This window comes from Canis aureus, chromosome 21 (assembly GCF_053574225.1).
Source record: "Canis aureus isolate CA01 chromosome 21, VMU_Caureus_v.1.0, whole genome shotgun sequence".
Taxonomy (NCBI): domain Eukaryota; kingdom Metazoa; phylum Chordata; class Mammalia; order Carnivora; family Canidae; genus Canis; species Canis aureus.
In genome coordinates, this window is record NC_135631.1 from 48,571,636 (window position 1) to 48,586,480 (window position 14,845).

Consider the following 14,845-nt stretch of genomic DNA (forward strand, 5'->3'; position numbering starts at 1 on the left):
CGCACACCCAGGTGAATACCCACCTACCCACCCACCAGTGAGACTCTACAAGCCTCTCGGCTGCACACTGTCTTCATTTATGGGGACTTACTGCCCAGGAGGCTCCAGGGTGTGGCATGCACATCGACTGCTTGCACGTAACATAACTCGCCTACTCGCCTACCCGACCTCTAGCCTTGCAAACCTCTCTGAATTACAGGGGAAGAACACGGCTTAACACTGTAACTAGGACTCCGAGTGTCTCTAACTGGTCATCTCCGAAGTGTGTAGGTATTAGGTAAGACACTCTTCCCTAGAGATTCTCAATGCCTTGAAAAATGGTGGGAGTTCAAATACTGTCTTGCCTACATTCGAGAACCAAATTCCAGAACAAAAATAAGGTTTCCTAAGTCTGTTCTCGTTTCCCTAACTGACCTGCTCCCTAAGCAAGGGCAGCTAGAGAAGGCGGCCCCCTCTCTCCCTGGCCAGAAAGCCTGGGCTCCCAGGGCTGTCTCATCAAGGTCATTACAAGGAGAGGGGAACTTGGTGGGAGGCACACAAGGAGACAGCAAGAACCAAGGTTCCAGACCCCAGTGTCACCCCCCCATTACATTCTCTGCAGCCCACCCTCCCTCCTCTGACCTCCTAATTTCCTAAAGTGCTCTCTTCTGGACTCACTCCCAGGGCCATGACAAATGATTCCTAGACCGAGCTGATTTGACTTCCTGAGGGCAACACTTGGCCCAGGTCAGCTTCCTCCTGCCCTCTCTCATTTCCTGGCATGGTGGTTCTGCGGGCGCTGCACCCACCAGCCAGGGTGCATGCAGGGAAAGCCCCCGGGGGGGCCGGCCAATCCTCAGCCACGCAGAAGTCTCGGGAGTGCCCCTGGGAAGAAACACTCCCCGAGAGGGATCCACGTGACCCCACGTGAGCTTCCCCACGCTGACTGGCTGGTTGCCAGCCGGGGCGTATGCATCACACAGGTGCCCTTCCCAGGGTCTCTCACTCAGCACCCCTGTAATTTATTCTTCCATCTTCCTGGAACACTGGGATTATAAATGTAACCCAGATGTCAGCTGTGTCCCTCTTCACCTTGGAGATGTAGCTGTAATTGGCTTGGACCTCAGCCAGTCCCACGGGTTGGGAAGACCTCAACCCCTCCCTCTGGATTTCTGCAAAGTTCAGAGCCCCACAGGACAAGTTCCCAATCCACAGGAAATCCACCCACAGCGGGCATGGGGCCAGTCTGGTAGATTTTACTGATGATCTGGGTCGCTTCGGTGGATTTTCTCCACCGAATAAAATAAGTTTCTTCCCGTGTCTCAAACAAAGCAGTCTAGTGAGCCGCATCTGTTTGTGGAGAGCTCACCTTCTCTTCCGAGGAGCTCGTTCATGGGACACGCTGGTTGACCTCTCCAGTGTCCCTCTGCCCGGGTCTGCTCACCACCTTTGGGATCATCTTGCGTCCACCTGGCAGCAAGGTCCAGGCCTTCTTTGAGCCTCCTGAAAGGTCAAGCACTGGCCTGTGGGACAGATGTCTGCTGATGCATGTTATTTGAGGTGCGGGAGTAAATTTGGTCCTATCCTCTTCCTTTTGCTGTGGTCTCCACCACTCCCATACTTGGGGCTGGACTCATTGACATGATCTGTCTCCCGCCTGGAAACTTTTGAGGTGGCATGGTTTTGCCCTAAACAATCCACCCACACAAACTGTGGGTTTTATCCTGTGTCTTTTCATTAAACAGGCTGTAAAGGAGAGGATGTAATCTCAAACGCATCACAGCAACTAGCTCCAATATTTCCCACTAGAATTTCTGTCTCCATCTGTCTCTGGCCGGGCCCCACTGCATTATTTTAATTTACTCTGTTCTTCTGCTCAGTGCCCAGCCTCACAGATTCCCCTTTCCTCAGGCAGAGCAATTCACTCCTGCCCCTCTCTGCTGGGTGTTCGAGAGACTCCCATGTACAGCAAAACAGGAGCCCTCCTGGCGACAAGATCCACCTTCCTTAAAAAGTGGTTTAGAGCATCTTGTTTTTTTTTTTTTTTTAATTTTTATTTATTTATGATAGCCACACAGAGACAGAGAGAGAGAGAGAGAGGCAGAGACACAGGCAGAGGGAGAAACAGGCTCCATGCACCAGGAGCCCGATGTGGGATTCGATCCCAGGTCTCTAGGATCGCGCCCTGGGCCAAAGGCAGGCGCTAAACCGCTGCGCCACCCAGAGATCCTTAGAGCATCTTGTTGAAGTTCATCTTGTCTTCTGGGCCCCACTCCCTGGCCTTCTACACACTGCACCCAACAACTCATCAGTATATTTTTTCCAAACAAGGTATGAAGAATTCCTCTAAGGAATTCCAGTGAACAAAACTTCCTGTATGTGCTACATAAGAAACTGGGAGAAGAGAGGCCACGTTTCTGGGAACACGATGAGGAGTTCAGATATTTTATGAAAAGTCGAGAAGCAGTGGTCATGTACTTGGGAATCGTGATGCTCGTGGGAAGAGGCCTCTCTCCAACATCGATAGGTGTGGGGTTCAGAGAAAGGGCTCTGAGATCACAGCGAGAGGCTAACATGAGTGGCGAGGGGCAACCAAGGAGTCCCACCCCAAAAGCTGCTGCATGGGACCCATGGGACTGGTAGTGCGGGGCATCTGGTGGCCAGGGGAGAATGTGAACCATCACCGCAGAGAACGTGGGACCTCAGAGAACGAAGCAAGGGAAATGAAGGACACAGGAGCTCCTGCTGCATCATCCAGTAGAGCCAGTGATTATTTTTATATCTTTGTTATTGTAAGAGCCCTTCCGCGGCCCTTTTAGGATCCAGCGTGGCTGAGGAGGGAAGCCCGAGTTATACACACAAGGCGAAAGGCAGGCATTCTCGATCTCTCTCTCCTCATCTGTCTGTCCGTCTTGTATAGCACATGGTTCTGCTTTTGATGCTGATGGCTGTCGTCTCACTTCTTTGGGGTTTTAATACTAATCAGAAGCATTACAAGAGAGAACAGACCTAGATTTTAATCAGTTCTCCACCACTACCATCTCTGTAGCTTTGCCAACCTGATTCACTCAGTTTGCCCATCTGTAAATTGGAAATAATGATATCCATCTCACAGAGTTCTTGGGGGAAGGAAAGTAAACGGTGTATGGAAAGGGGTGGGCCTTCTGTTCTGTCTGGGAGACGCCACGAAAAGCAAATTTCCTCTTCCTCCAACTTTTTATGCCAGCCAAGCCCAAGGTTACCGGTTATAGCCTTTTCATGCTCGATAAGGAAGACATTGGAGATGTGAGGGTTTAAGTCTCTGTTCTCCTTCACCTATGAAAGTGGGACTTGTTGTGAATAGTTTCTCTACTGAAGTATACAAAGTCACAGAACTATTTCAAGAGTCTATTACTCACCAAGAGCTCTCCGAAGAAGCATTCCTTCAAAGAAACAACCTGCCGATTCCAGACAACTTGCTACTCTTCCTGGCTCATGATGTTTTAGAAGTCATTTACCAGTTCATCCTTCCGAAAGAGCAAAGATTCAGCTCCTGACCCCTGGGTACTCTGGGTTTTTCTTTCTACAAACCCAGCAACCAGTGTGGCTCTGCAGGATGACAGTGTGCGGACAAGGCTGTGCGAAAAGAAGAGGTTTCCTTCCTAGTCCAGACTGCCCACACCTGGGAAGCCTTAGATCAATTCTCCATCCAGTCATTGATTCATTCAACAAACGTGCATGGAGTGCGAAACGTGTGACCAGCTGCACAAGCCGTCGGGCATATGGTGGTGAGCCAATAACTACATCCCTTGCCCTCACGGAGCCTAGAACCTAGTGGGGGAGGCAAACACGAGCACACACACACACACACACACACACAGTGTGGTAAGCAAAATAAAGAACCTGGATATCAAGATATCAAGATGAGTACCTTCCACGAGGGGGGTAGCCCCAGGCCTCTATGAGGAGCCCCAGGCCTCTATGAGGAGGTGTTCACCCCACAGCCTTAAGTGATATCAAAAAGGGTTTCAAGATCCTTGTTTAAAAGGCATGTTGTTATAACGGAAGTGTCAGGATATGCTTACTTGATAATTTTACTCCTTAAATTAAGAACCACACATGGCATTTATTTTTCTTTCCTTAACACTTCACATCGTATTTGAAAGGATCGATTCTACATGGGGCTTCAGCTCCCAAGACACTGTCTGGAGAAAGCTTGCTCCACTTATTTGCCATGTGAAATGCCACATGCGAAATATTCATTCGGCCCGTTCTTAAGCCTACAAGGTTACAGGTGGTGTCTATCTGTGGAGCCTATTTCAGAGTGAGGCTTGCCAAGGAGCACACTTGTATGAAGGCAGGACATAAAATCAAAGTTGAGTCTAAAATACCAGTGCATCACGGCCTTGTGTGCTTGTTAACTTGAATTAACAGTGCCTGAACAACTGCAGTCAGATTTCACCTACTCATGCAAAATGAAGTGGAGACGTGAGTAAATTTTCTTTATGTGGGCCAGTCAATTAAGGCAAAAAGTGGTTAGTTAGCCTAGATTATCCAGATTCTGCTCTTATCAGGAGGCTGCATCAGAAAGGCAGAATGAAACACCTCTCTTTTCAAAAATGTCAAATAATCACGGTGCTGATTGGAAAGGTGCTGGGTAGATAGCCATCAAGGTTAAAGTCTCCCAAAGAAGGAGCCAGGCTGTGAAGAATCCATTCAAGCTTGCCCAAATAAAAGGGACTCAGGCAGTAATTAAATTCCTGCATATTTCTTAAACCCAAAGAGAGGGCATTCAGCTTGGACAAGGCACCTTTCACAATAGAGCTTCTATTAAGGACAAGGTTTTAGGGGTTTTAGAGACTTTTTTTCTTTTTGTATTGCCAATTATACCATGCCCAGATACCTATGTTTCCCAAGGGAAATGATTCCTATCCCAGAATCATAACCTTCAGCTCCAGCTTGTTTGCCAGGAGCCCTCACATAAGGGTCTACTGATTTATGGTGCATTGGGCTTTCCCATTCTTATCTTATAACTGGAAGATCCTAGTTATGGAAGTAATGGAAGTAGTCCATCCACTTGCTATCAGGTCGGTATGGAAGCTCCATTACCCTTAAAATTCAGCTCAGTGTTGGTGACAAAGCCTGGGCTCAAAGAACCTTGGTAAATTCTACTTCTGCGTCTTCTTGGCCATATGTTTTTGGGCAAGCTACTCAAGTGCCCTGAGCTGCGGTTTCCTCCTAGGTAAAATGGAATCCTAAGACCTACTCAATAAGATGATTTAAAGAATGAAATGAAATAATAGATATTCAAACTTTATTTTTCCCACTTAACTTAAAGATGCTTAGAGTAGTTCCAGGGTAGGATCTCCATATACCTTTGTTAAATGAATGAAATAGGTGATGATGAGAGAGAGAGTGAGAGAGAACTCCATGAAGGAGAGAAAGACCACATGGAATGAAGCTGGATAGTGTTCTGCTCCAGTAGGGACTGCAGGGCTTGCGTGGCATACAGGTAATGGAGATTTGGAAGAAGCACTCTCAGCTCCAGAGTCGGTGGAAAGAGGTTGGGCAGAGGGCCATTGGAGGTAACAAAAACCACAGCCTCTGGAGCGCGGCCCCTCCCATCGCCCTCTGTGCCACCCTCATCAATTTCCACCTTGTACAGTTCTACAGTTGCCATTCGAAGCCATGGGGCATGGGTCTAATGAAACCTGACCCTTGGGACCCATGTGTCCATCTGGGCCTGAGGTAGAGGGGCTACACCATACTCTTAACAGGGGAATGGCCAGTCATGCTGTCAGGCTGAGACATCAGCCTACCCCTGGCATCATCACTGGGTTCAAGCACATACACCTCCTAGCCACAAACACTGCTTTGTAGCCTCTCTGATTCTGTCCCCCAACTTATCTCCGTATGTAGGCATGGTCTAGGGGGAATCACTCATGTGTGAGTTTTTTGGTCTCTATTTATGTATTTATTAGCAACTGCACACTTTCTGATGGACAAGGCTGTCTCTGAGCACTAGTATGTGGCCTCCTCACAGGGAAAGAGAAATGCCTGTACCTTATCAAGGAGTCACACTGATTTTAAGAGAGCAGACTGTAGATATGGTAAAAAAATATCACTACACTGGACCTATGACTCTTGTACTCAGGGGAATTCTCAATGCTATGCTTTCCTCCCTAAATAATATCTTTATGAAGGCCCTGAAACCAGCTGTTATCTTCTACAGTTGATACATTTTTAGTCCCTTGGTAGTTAAAGGCTTATTGATGATGTGTCTTTTTTTTTTTTAAGATTTTATTTATTTATCCACAAGAGACACAGAGAGAGAGGCGGAGACATAGGCAGAGGGAGAGGCAGGCTCCCTGTGGGGAGCCCAACTCAGGATTTGATCCTGGGACCCTGGGATCACACCCTGAACCAAAGCAGATGCCACTGAGCCCACCCAAAGGTCCCTCTTTTTTTTTTTTTTTTTTTTTTTAAGAAATACTACCCTTTCTGCTGAGACTATCTGGCAAAAGTTTATCCTGATATTTTCTGAGAATGGGTTTGCAAGCACCTGTCTTATATGTGTCAACACCCCAAGCAAGCTGGCCTGTAGTCCCAGAACTCTGAACATGGTAGCTCTTGCTGTGGCCTCTCAAATATCTGAAGTTCCTGGGTCTCTCTTTATTTGCAGATCACAGAAACCCAATGGTTTAAGTCAGAAAGAGTAAGCCATTAGAAAGATAATATGAGAGTAAGCTTCAGGAAGGGAGAATGCACATGACCTTCAGAGTGTCACTTTTGAGACTCTCTTCATCCCTTAGCTTTAGCTTTCTTTGTGCCTTGACTGGAGTGTCTTGCTGAGTACCGTGTCCCTCCAACCACACCTGACCTCAGATGGGAAGAAAATTCACCACTTAAGGCTCCAGATCATGGAGAAGGAATGACTCTCTACATCTGATTCTTTTCAAAAATCCCGTGAGATAAATGCAGTACAGCTAGATGCAGGTATTAGGATTTGTTGGTTGGTTTGATTTGTAGCAAGTGAGGGGGGAGTGTTATGGTAACTCCTGTACTCTCGTGTTGGTCAAAAGATGGTGACACCAACCTAATGTAGAGTACAGGACTCTCCATACAGGAAGAGCATGTGATAGTAGAGGGGAAGGGTGTTATAGGAAGCAGGTTGGGGAGAATTAGGTACCATTAGGATATTTCCAGTTTGACGTCTATGTAATAATAAAAGAAATATTTTTAAGATACTAGATGTATAGGGATCCCTGGTGGCTCAGCGGTTTAGTGCCTGCCTTTGGCTCAGGGTGTGATCCTGGAGTCCCGGGATCGAGCCTGTTTCTCCCTCTGCCTGTGTCTCTGCTTCTCTCTCTCTCTCTCTCTGTGTGTGTGTGTGTGTGTCTCATGAATAGATAAATAAAATATTTTTTTAAAAAAAATACTAGATGTATAAACATGGAATTGGGTCTAGGTGCAGGGACAAGTTTGAGCTGGAGATAAAGACTTGAGAATCCTAAATACATAAGGAAAACTATGGGAAAAAGATGGATTCAGCAGGAAAAGCATAGAGACCCAAGGAAGACAATGTAATACAACCCAGGGCAAGGACAACACTGAGTGCCGACCTAATAATGTTGATAGTCCACCCAGGAAAACTGGGAAGAAGAAGCTGGAGTGGTAGGAAGGTAGCCAAGGAAGCAAGGGTTGTTGCAGAATGAAGTGGTCACTGTTCAAATACAGAGGAGGATTAGATGAGGTGGGGATTAAAATGTGGATAGTGGATTTGGCAATATGGTTTCCTGGGTGAACATTTATTGAACATCTAGTAGGTGCCAGGCACTGTTCTAGATGCTGAGGAGAAGGCGAGGAAGGCAGGAGCTAAACGTGGGGCCTCTCTAACTTGAATGTGAATCTCACTTGGGAATCTTGGTGCCACGTGGGGTCCGCTCAGTAGCCTGCAGGGGGTCTGGGATCCTGCATTTCTAAGAAGTCCCCAGGTGACACAATGCTGTTAATCTGCAGGCCCCACTTCCATCTTCAAGTTAGACAACATGACCATATAGATCATAATAAGGAGTTGGATTTGATTCTCAGTGAGACAGTGGGAACTACCGGTGTCTTTGAAAAGTAGTTTTAGGGAAACGTGGGACTACAATCGGTTTTCACCAGGAAGTCAGAGTGGAGATGAGACACTGAAAGGAAGGAGAGTTGGGGTTGAAACACTCATTTTCTGGCAGCTCAGATGGCTGAAGCATCAGCTATAGGTGTACACTGTGGTCAACCAACCATAGCAAACAGAAGGATTTTCCAGGTAATGTGCCTTCTGTCCCTCAAACATATGTCCCCTCTTCCCATTTTTTCCTGCACAATATGTGCCATTTTTGTGGCATACAATTAGATAAGCAAAACCAAAACAAATTGTACTTGAACTGCTCACTTAATGACTCACCTGAGAATTTGGATTGTTGACTTCCTAGACCAGTGGCTCATAGGTCAACATATTCATTGATTTAGCCTAAATTATTTGCCTTATGAATTTTGACTGCTTTCTTAAGCTGATTATACAGGGGAAGGCCTAATGTCTGGCTTTCCAAGGCTTGGGTGGTGGGTCTATGTAGTTACTAATGTTATTTTTGTTTCGTTTTGTTTCAAGTGGGGCATTGGCAAGGTGTGTAGAGTGGGAAGTAGAGAGGAGAGGATACTGCTGCCAACTGTCTTCTGTGACTACTGAACCGAAATGTGATGTCCCTCCTTCAGCCCCAGCTGCATGGAGCTGGGGGCGGTTCTGACTTGCATAGATGGTTGCCCTGGACCAACTTGCATAGATGGTTGCCCTGGACCAACTTGTCACCTGGGGACTTCTTGGACAAAAAGTTTCCAGGCTACCTGTTGATCAGCACCTTTAAACCATGACACTGTTCCATTATGGTCCAATGTATTGACAAGCTACAGGTCTCATCCAGTTGCAAACATCTTGACATTTCAGGGAGAACAGAGCAAATGCCATTACAGAAAAGAAAGAATGTAAAATAGTGAAATTCTTTTTAGCAGACTGCCAGATTTCTGTCTCTTGTTCCTTTTAAGTTTTTTTTTTTTAAGATTTTATTTATTTATTCATGAGAGACGCACAAAGAGAGGCAGAGACACAGACAGAGGGAGAAGCAGGCTCCCCCTGGGGAGCCTGATGTGGGACTCAATACCAGGATCCCGGGATCATGCCCTGAGCTGAAGGCAGATGCTCAACCACTGAGCCACCTGGGCGTCCGCTTTTAAGTTTTAAGTTTTTTTTTTGTATATGATCCAGTACTTAATTTTTTGATGGGTTGATGTGAAATATAAAGTATTAGAAAGGGATGAGAAATCATTGGCACTGTGTGGAGCAGGGGCTACTGAACACTTCCATACATCCCTATAGCTCACTGTGTCCCCAGGGAAGACAGGCATAGCATGTTCTGGTCTGGAGCTCCAGCTCTGGGCAGGCTTCCTGGAGGGGGAGTATCTCTTTCTAGACTGTTTCATAGTCGTGACGCACAGTGGCAATGCAGAATAAAATGGGAACTCGTCCTAGATAGAATTACAATTCTGTTTCTGAGTCTTCCTTCCCAATCCACCAATCAGAATAGACCCAGGCTTCTGATAGAAATACGTACAACTAAGAAATGCAGTGAGACTCCGTGTAGTGTTCGGATCCGTATGCCAGTGGATGGGAGACTCTGGAAAAGGGATTGAATATTTTACTTGTCAATTACTACAAGTATGTTCTTTACCTTAAATAAATAAATAAATAAATAAGTGGCCCATTTATAAACCCATAGATTTCAGTCCTCCTCCAAAGACCCCAAATCTCAAATTGGTACTAAACTATAGAACTGTAAAAGTTTCTACAGTGTTTCCCTCAATGCATCCCTGGAAATCTTCTTGAGAAGCAAATCATCGTAAAGTGGCTCGTATTTTCCTAGAGGGACAGTGGCATAATTGGGACTTGAGATACTGACTAAGCATATGGAGTAAAATAAATCATAAATATGGCCACCAATCTACCATGAATGAAAAGCCATAACTGCTATAAACCTCAGTGATCACTTAACATTTTAAAATTATGTTCTAAGTCACGGAGGCCTCTAATTTTATGGCTGCGAGGGACCTCCGTGGTTATCTTGTCCAGCCCACAATTTGGAGACAAGGAAATTTAAATCAAAGAAGATTAAGTGATTTGCTTAATTTAGTTAGAAGCAGAGCCAGGACCAGGTCCCCATCTCCCCCTTCCACTTAGTCCTTCCTCCATAATACCCTGCAAATTAAACATGTAAATACTAATGATAAAGGAGTAAAAATACACATAGAGGAGACCATAGAGTGACACTATCATCAATGTGACCAAATATTAATATTTTTATTGTAACAAGATGTGAATTTGACATCTAAGTAATAACTCTCTTGTCCTCTTTAGAATTTAGGAGGGTATTTTCGGGGACCCGACCCTGCAGTGGTAGCACAAAAGTAGCCAGAGACAACATGCAGGACAATGGGTGGTCTGGTGTTCCACGGACAATGACATTTGAATTTCATACAGTTTTCATGTTTTCTGTGTGCCACAAAATGTTGTTCTTCTTTTGATTTTTTTCCCCCCAACCACTTAAAAATATAAAAACTGTTCTTAGCTTCAGCCATACAAAAACAGATGGAGGGAGGGTCAAATCTGGCCTGTCAGTTTGCTAAACTGTCTTAGTGGGAAAAAGGAGTGAGGGGTTCAAGTGAAAAAGACCTAGTTGAAAAAAATATTTGTCATACCTTGGGGTTGTTACTTAACTTTCCTCTGTCTTAGTTTGACCATCTGTAAATGTGGGTGATACCAGCTACTTCACAGGAAGCCCATGAGGACCAAGTGAGTTAACCTACCCAGGGCCCAGTGTGGAGAGCAGGGCAGCTGCTGAGTTCATGTTAGTTCCCTTCGCTGCCTTTTGTCTTCCTAACCCCCGTACAAGTACACACAATGCACACAGTCACACACTCATGCTTTTTATTTCCTAACCCCTGTGCAAATACACACACGTGCATATAAACACACTCACACTTCTTTTTTTTTTTTTTTCTTCAAAAAAAGATGGTATTTATTTATTCATGAGAGACATAGAGAGAGGCAGAGACACAGGCAGAGGGAGAAGCAGGCTCCCAGTGGGGAGCCCGATGCGGGACTCAATCCCAGTACCCCAGGATCACACCCTGAGCCAAAGGCAGACGCTCAGCCACTGAGCCCCGCCACCCCCCTCCCCCAGGCATCCCAAACTCACACCTGTTAGAAGTTCATTTGTTTCCTTCCTCTTCCTTTCATTCTTCCTTTTCCAAGTTAAGCCACGGCACCGAAGCATGTGGAGTTTGCGCCAGCCCCGGTTGCGATGGCTGGAAAATCAGTATTTTCTATCATATGGACCATTTGTTTTCCCTGTGCTATTTTCAACCCTTAAAAGAAAAAGAAGAAACAAACAAAACCCTGGAATCTTCAGGAGTCCTAATGTAGGAAACAACAGATAACGGATGTGTGTGGCTCACTGAGGCAAGAACGAGAACGTTGTCACAAACTCATAGTGCATCAAAGTAGATGTACTTCAATTTGTTGATGGACTCAGAGCCCAGAAGCTTCTGGGGCTGTCAGTCAGGAGTCGTCACAGTGCTGAGAGCTGTGGTCCAGCTCACGTGGCCCGTTCTCAGGCCTTGGCTCAGGGCCCCACTTAACTGGCTTCCAAGCAGCCAGAGAAATCTCACTCGTGACAAATGTGTATACAGTCTGAGGCCTGAGGCTCCCACAGAGCCTACACCAAAGTGTCCCAACCTTCTTCTGATGCAAGGACAGCTCTGGAGCAGATAGGAAGTCACACAAGGGTGACTGGATGGATGTGTAGGAGGGAACGGAATGCCGTATTTCTCCATAAAGGCAACGGGGAGTTGAGATAGGTGAGAGCCAGTGGGACAGTGTTATGAATACTTGCCTCTGTAATCAGACTTTCCCCAAACCTGTTAGAAAAGTTGGCAGGGTCTTCCTGTGTTCCTGAGTCACTGCTATGGAAACAGCAGACAGAATGGGGCGCTTCCATTGAGGTATTCATCCATCCATGGCCTGGGTGTGGAGGACCAGGTGCCAAGGCAGGTGCTGGGAATTCATAAGCTGGAGCGACGGTTGCTGCTCTGAAGGACCTTGCTCTTTTTTAATTTTTTTTTTTTTTATTGGAGTTCAATTTGCCAACATGCAGCATAACACCCAGTGCTCCTCCCGCCAAGTGCCCCGCTCATTGCCCATCACCCAGTCACCCCAACCCCCCGCCCACTTCCCCTTCCACTACCCCTGTTCGTTTCCCAGAGTTTGGTGTCTCTCATGTTTTGTCACCCTCACTGATATTTTCACTCATTTTCTCTCCTTTCCCTTTATTCCCTTTCACTAATTTTTATCTTCCCCAAATGAATGAGACCATATAATGTTTGTGAAGGACCTTGCTCTAATGAGGTGGCGGTGGGCAGTAGATAAGGAAGGGAAAGCTTGCACTGTGGGCTCTCTGAGATCCTAAAAGGATCCCCCAACCCTCAGTGTGGTGGACGGGGAAGGGTAGTCAGAGGAAATGATGTGTAAGCTGAGGTCATAAGGTTGAACACGATCCTTCCAGGCAAAGAGAAGAAGGGGCAGAAGGAGGAGAAGGAGGAGAGAGAAGCATCGACAGCAACTGACGTTGGTTGGGTGCTTACTATATGCCAGGCACCATTCTGAGGTGTTCCTGTGTGTCACCTCGATTGTGAGGTCGTTCTTATCATGATGCCCTTCTTACCTGATAAGACAGAGAGGTTAGGTGGCCAGGTCAGGGTCCACAGCTCATAAGTGGCAAAGCTGGGATTCAAACCCAGGCACTCTGGTTCCAGGGCCTCCACTCTTGACCTCCACACAGAGAAACAGCAAGAGAGAGCATGAGGTGCTCAGAAGCAACTCCAAGTTATCTGGTATGGTTGAACAGGGACACACCTACGAAGTAGACATATCGAAAATTGAAGACTCTTCACTGAGGGCTGAACTGTGTGCAGAGATGAGCTCTCATTGTCATCCTGGTGCACACAGAGAGAGCCAGCTGCAGCAGCTGGATAGAATTTGGGGGCATCCCTGTGACACTTGATGAAAAATTAGTCGTGTTTTCTTTATAGTACATAATTATGACAAAAATAAAATAAAAAGGGGCACCTGGTTGGCTTAGTGGTTGAGCACCTGCCTTCGCTTCAGGTCATGATCCTGGGGTCCTGGGATCGAATCCTGAGTCAGTGCTCCCTGCGAGGAGCCTGCTTCTCCCTCTGCCTATGTCTCTGTCTCTCTGTGTCTCTCATGAATAATAAAAAAATATATATCTAAAAGAAAAATAAAAGACATTAAAGAAAATATGAATATAAAATTTCTGTAAAAGTTCTAATACCTTCCCAGCATTTTAGGAAAAGTTCTTGAGCTTGTTTCCGTCAACAATTTTTTCCAAAAAAAGAAAAAAAAAAAAGCATAGGTTTTATGCATCAAATGCCTATCAGGAGCTCCACTCAAGGTTTTTTCCATGTTCATCTCTTCAAAGTCTTGATAATACCATCAATAAGAAACTTAGCTCACACGGGCAGGTCATACAACACTTAACACGTTTTCTTTTATGAACCACTCAAAACTGTACACAAGTTAAAATGATGCGAAAATATCTAAAAGCCCTTCTTGTTTCTCCTCAACCAAAGGGGGAAATGAGAATGGATTTGCGAAGCAGTGAAACCGTGTCAAACTGAGCACTTCAAGGTACTGATGAAACTTGCACAGGCAGGAGGCGCAAGTGGTGTCAGGGTGGCCGCCGAGCAGCCCTATGAGCAGACTAAAGGGATGGTCACGTCAGCCCAACTGGACAGATGTGTTCACTTCCGTGACCCCAGAGTTTCCTGCCCGACCCTCTCTGCTACCTGCCCCTCCACCATGAGCACTTGGGGCCATTCCCCATGCCCCATGCACACCTGCAGCCCTTAGAGCATCTTGCCCCCGCGCACAGGGGCGCCCCCTGCAGCTGCTGCTGTCGGGGATGCCCAGGGTGGCAGCAGGTGACGGGGTTCAGGTCAGGGCTCTCCACTCCTGCTGTGGGGCCCCGGACGAGGCTGCTCACAGCCTTAGGCCACCAGGCTGGCTTCCCCACGGCCGAACCAATCGATTTCGGGCCGCACATCTGTAACTCATTCGTGGCTCGCGGCCTGGGAAGTTCTGAATTAAACAGTGCTCAGGCATGAAGGCTCTGGAGCCAGACTGCCTCGATCTGAGCCCCAGTTTCTCCTCCTCTCAGCTCTGTGTCTTTTGGGTAAATTAATTAAAATTTTTATTTCCCAGCTTTCTCATGTGTAAGTTCATGGGCTTCATGTGAGTTAAGTGACTTCGCACATGAAGTGCTTTCAACCTGCTCTGGGAGGACGCCGAGAGCTCAATAAATGTGAGCCATGGTTAGGACTCTCCAGTCCTTGAGTTGAGCGTCGCCTACGTAGTGATTGAATTTAGCTGTTGGCTTCAGTGTTGAAGGCTTTAAGCTCTGAGGCCTTTTCTCTTTCATTCACAGATAATCACTTAATAGTTATTTATTTGCTCATTCATGTAGCAGACCTGTGTATGCCAGTCCTGGACTAAGTGCCCGTGGTTGTGGAGATGACACGTGGTTCCCGCACTCACGGAGCAGACGGTCCAGTAGGGAAGAAAGATGCCACACAACTAAACATGCATGTAGAGACTGTCAAGAAAATGTCAAGGAAGAAAACACAAGATGCCAAATGAGAGCTTAATAGGGGGCATCACGTGCCTTAATTCTGCTTGGAGAGCGGTGGAAGGTTTCCCTTCGAGCAAGGGACATTTAAG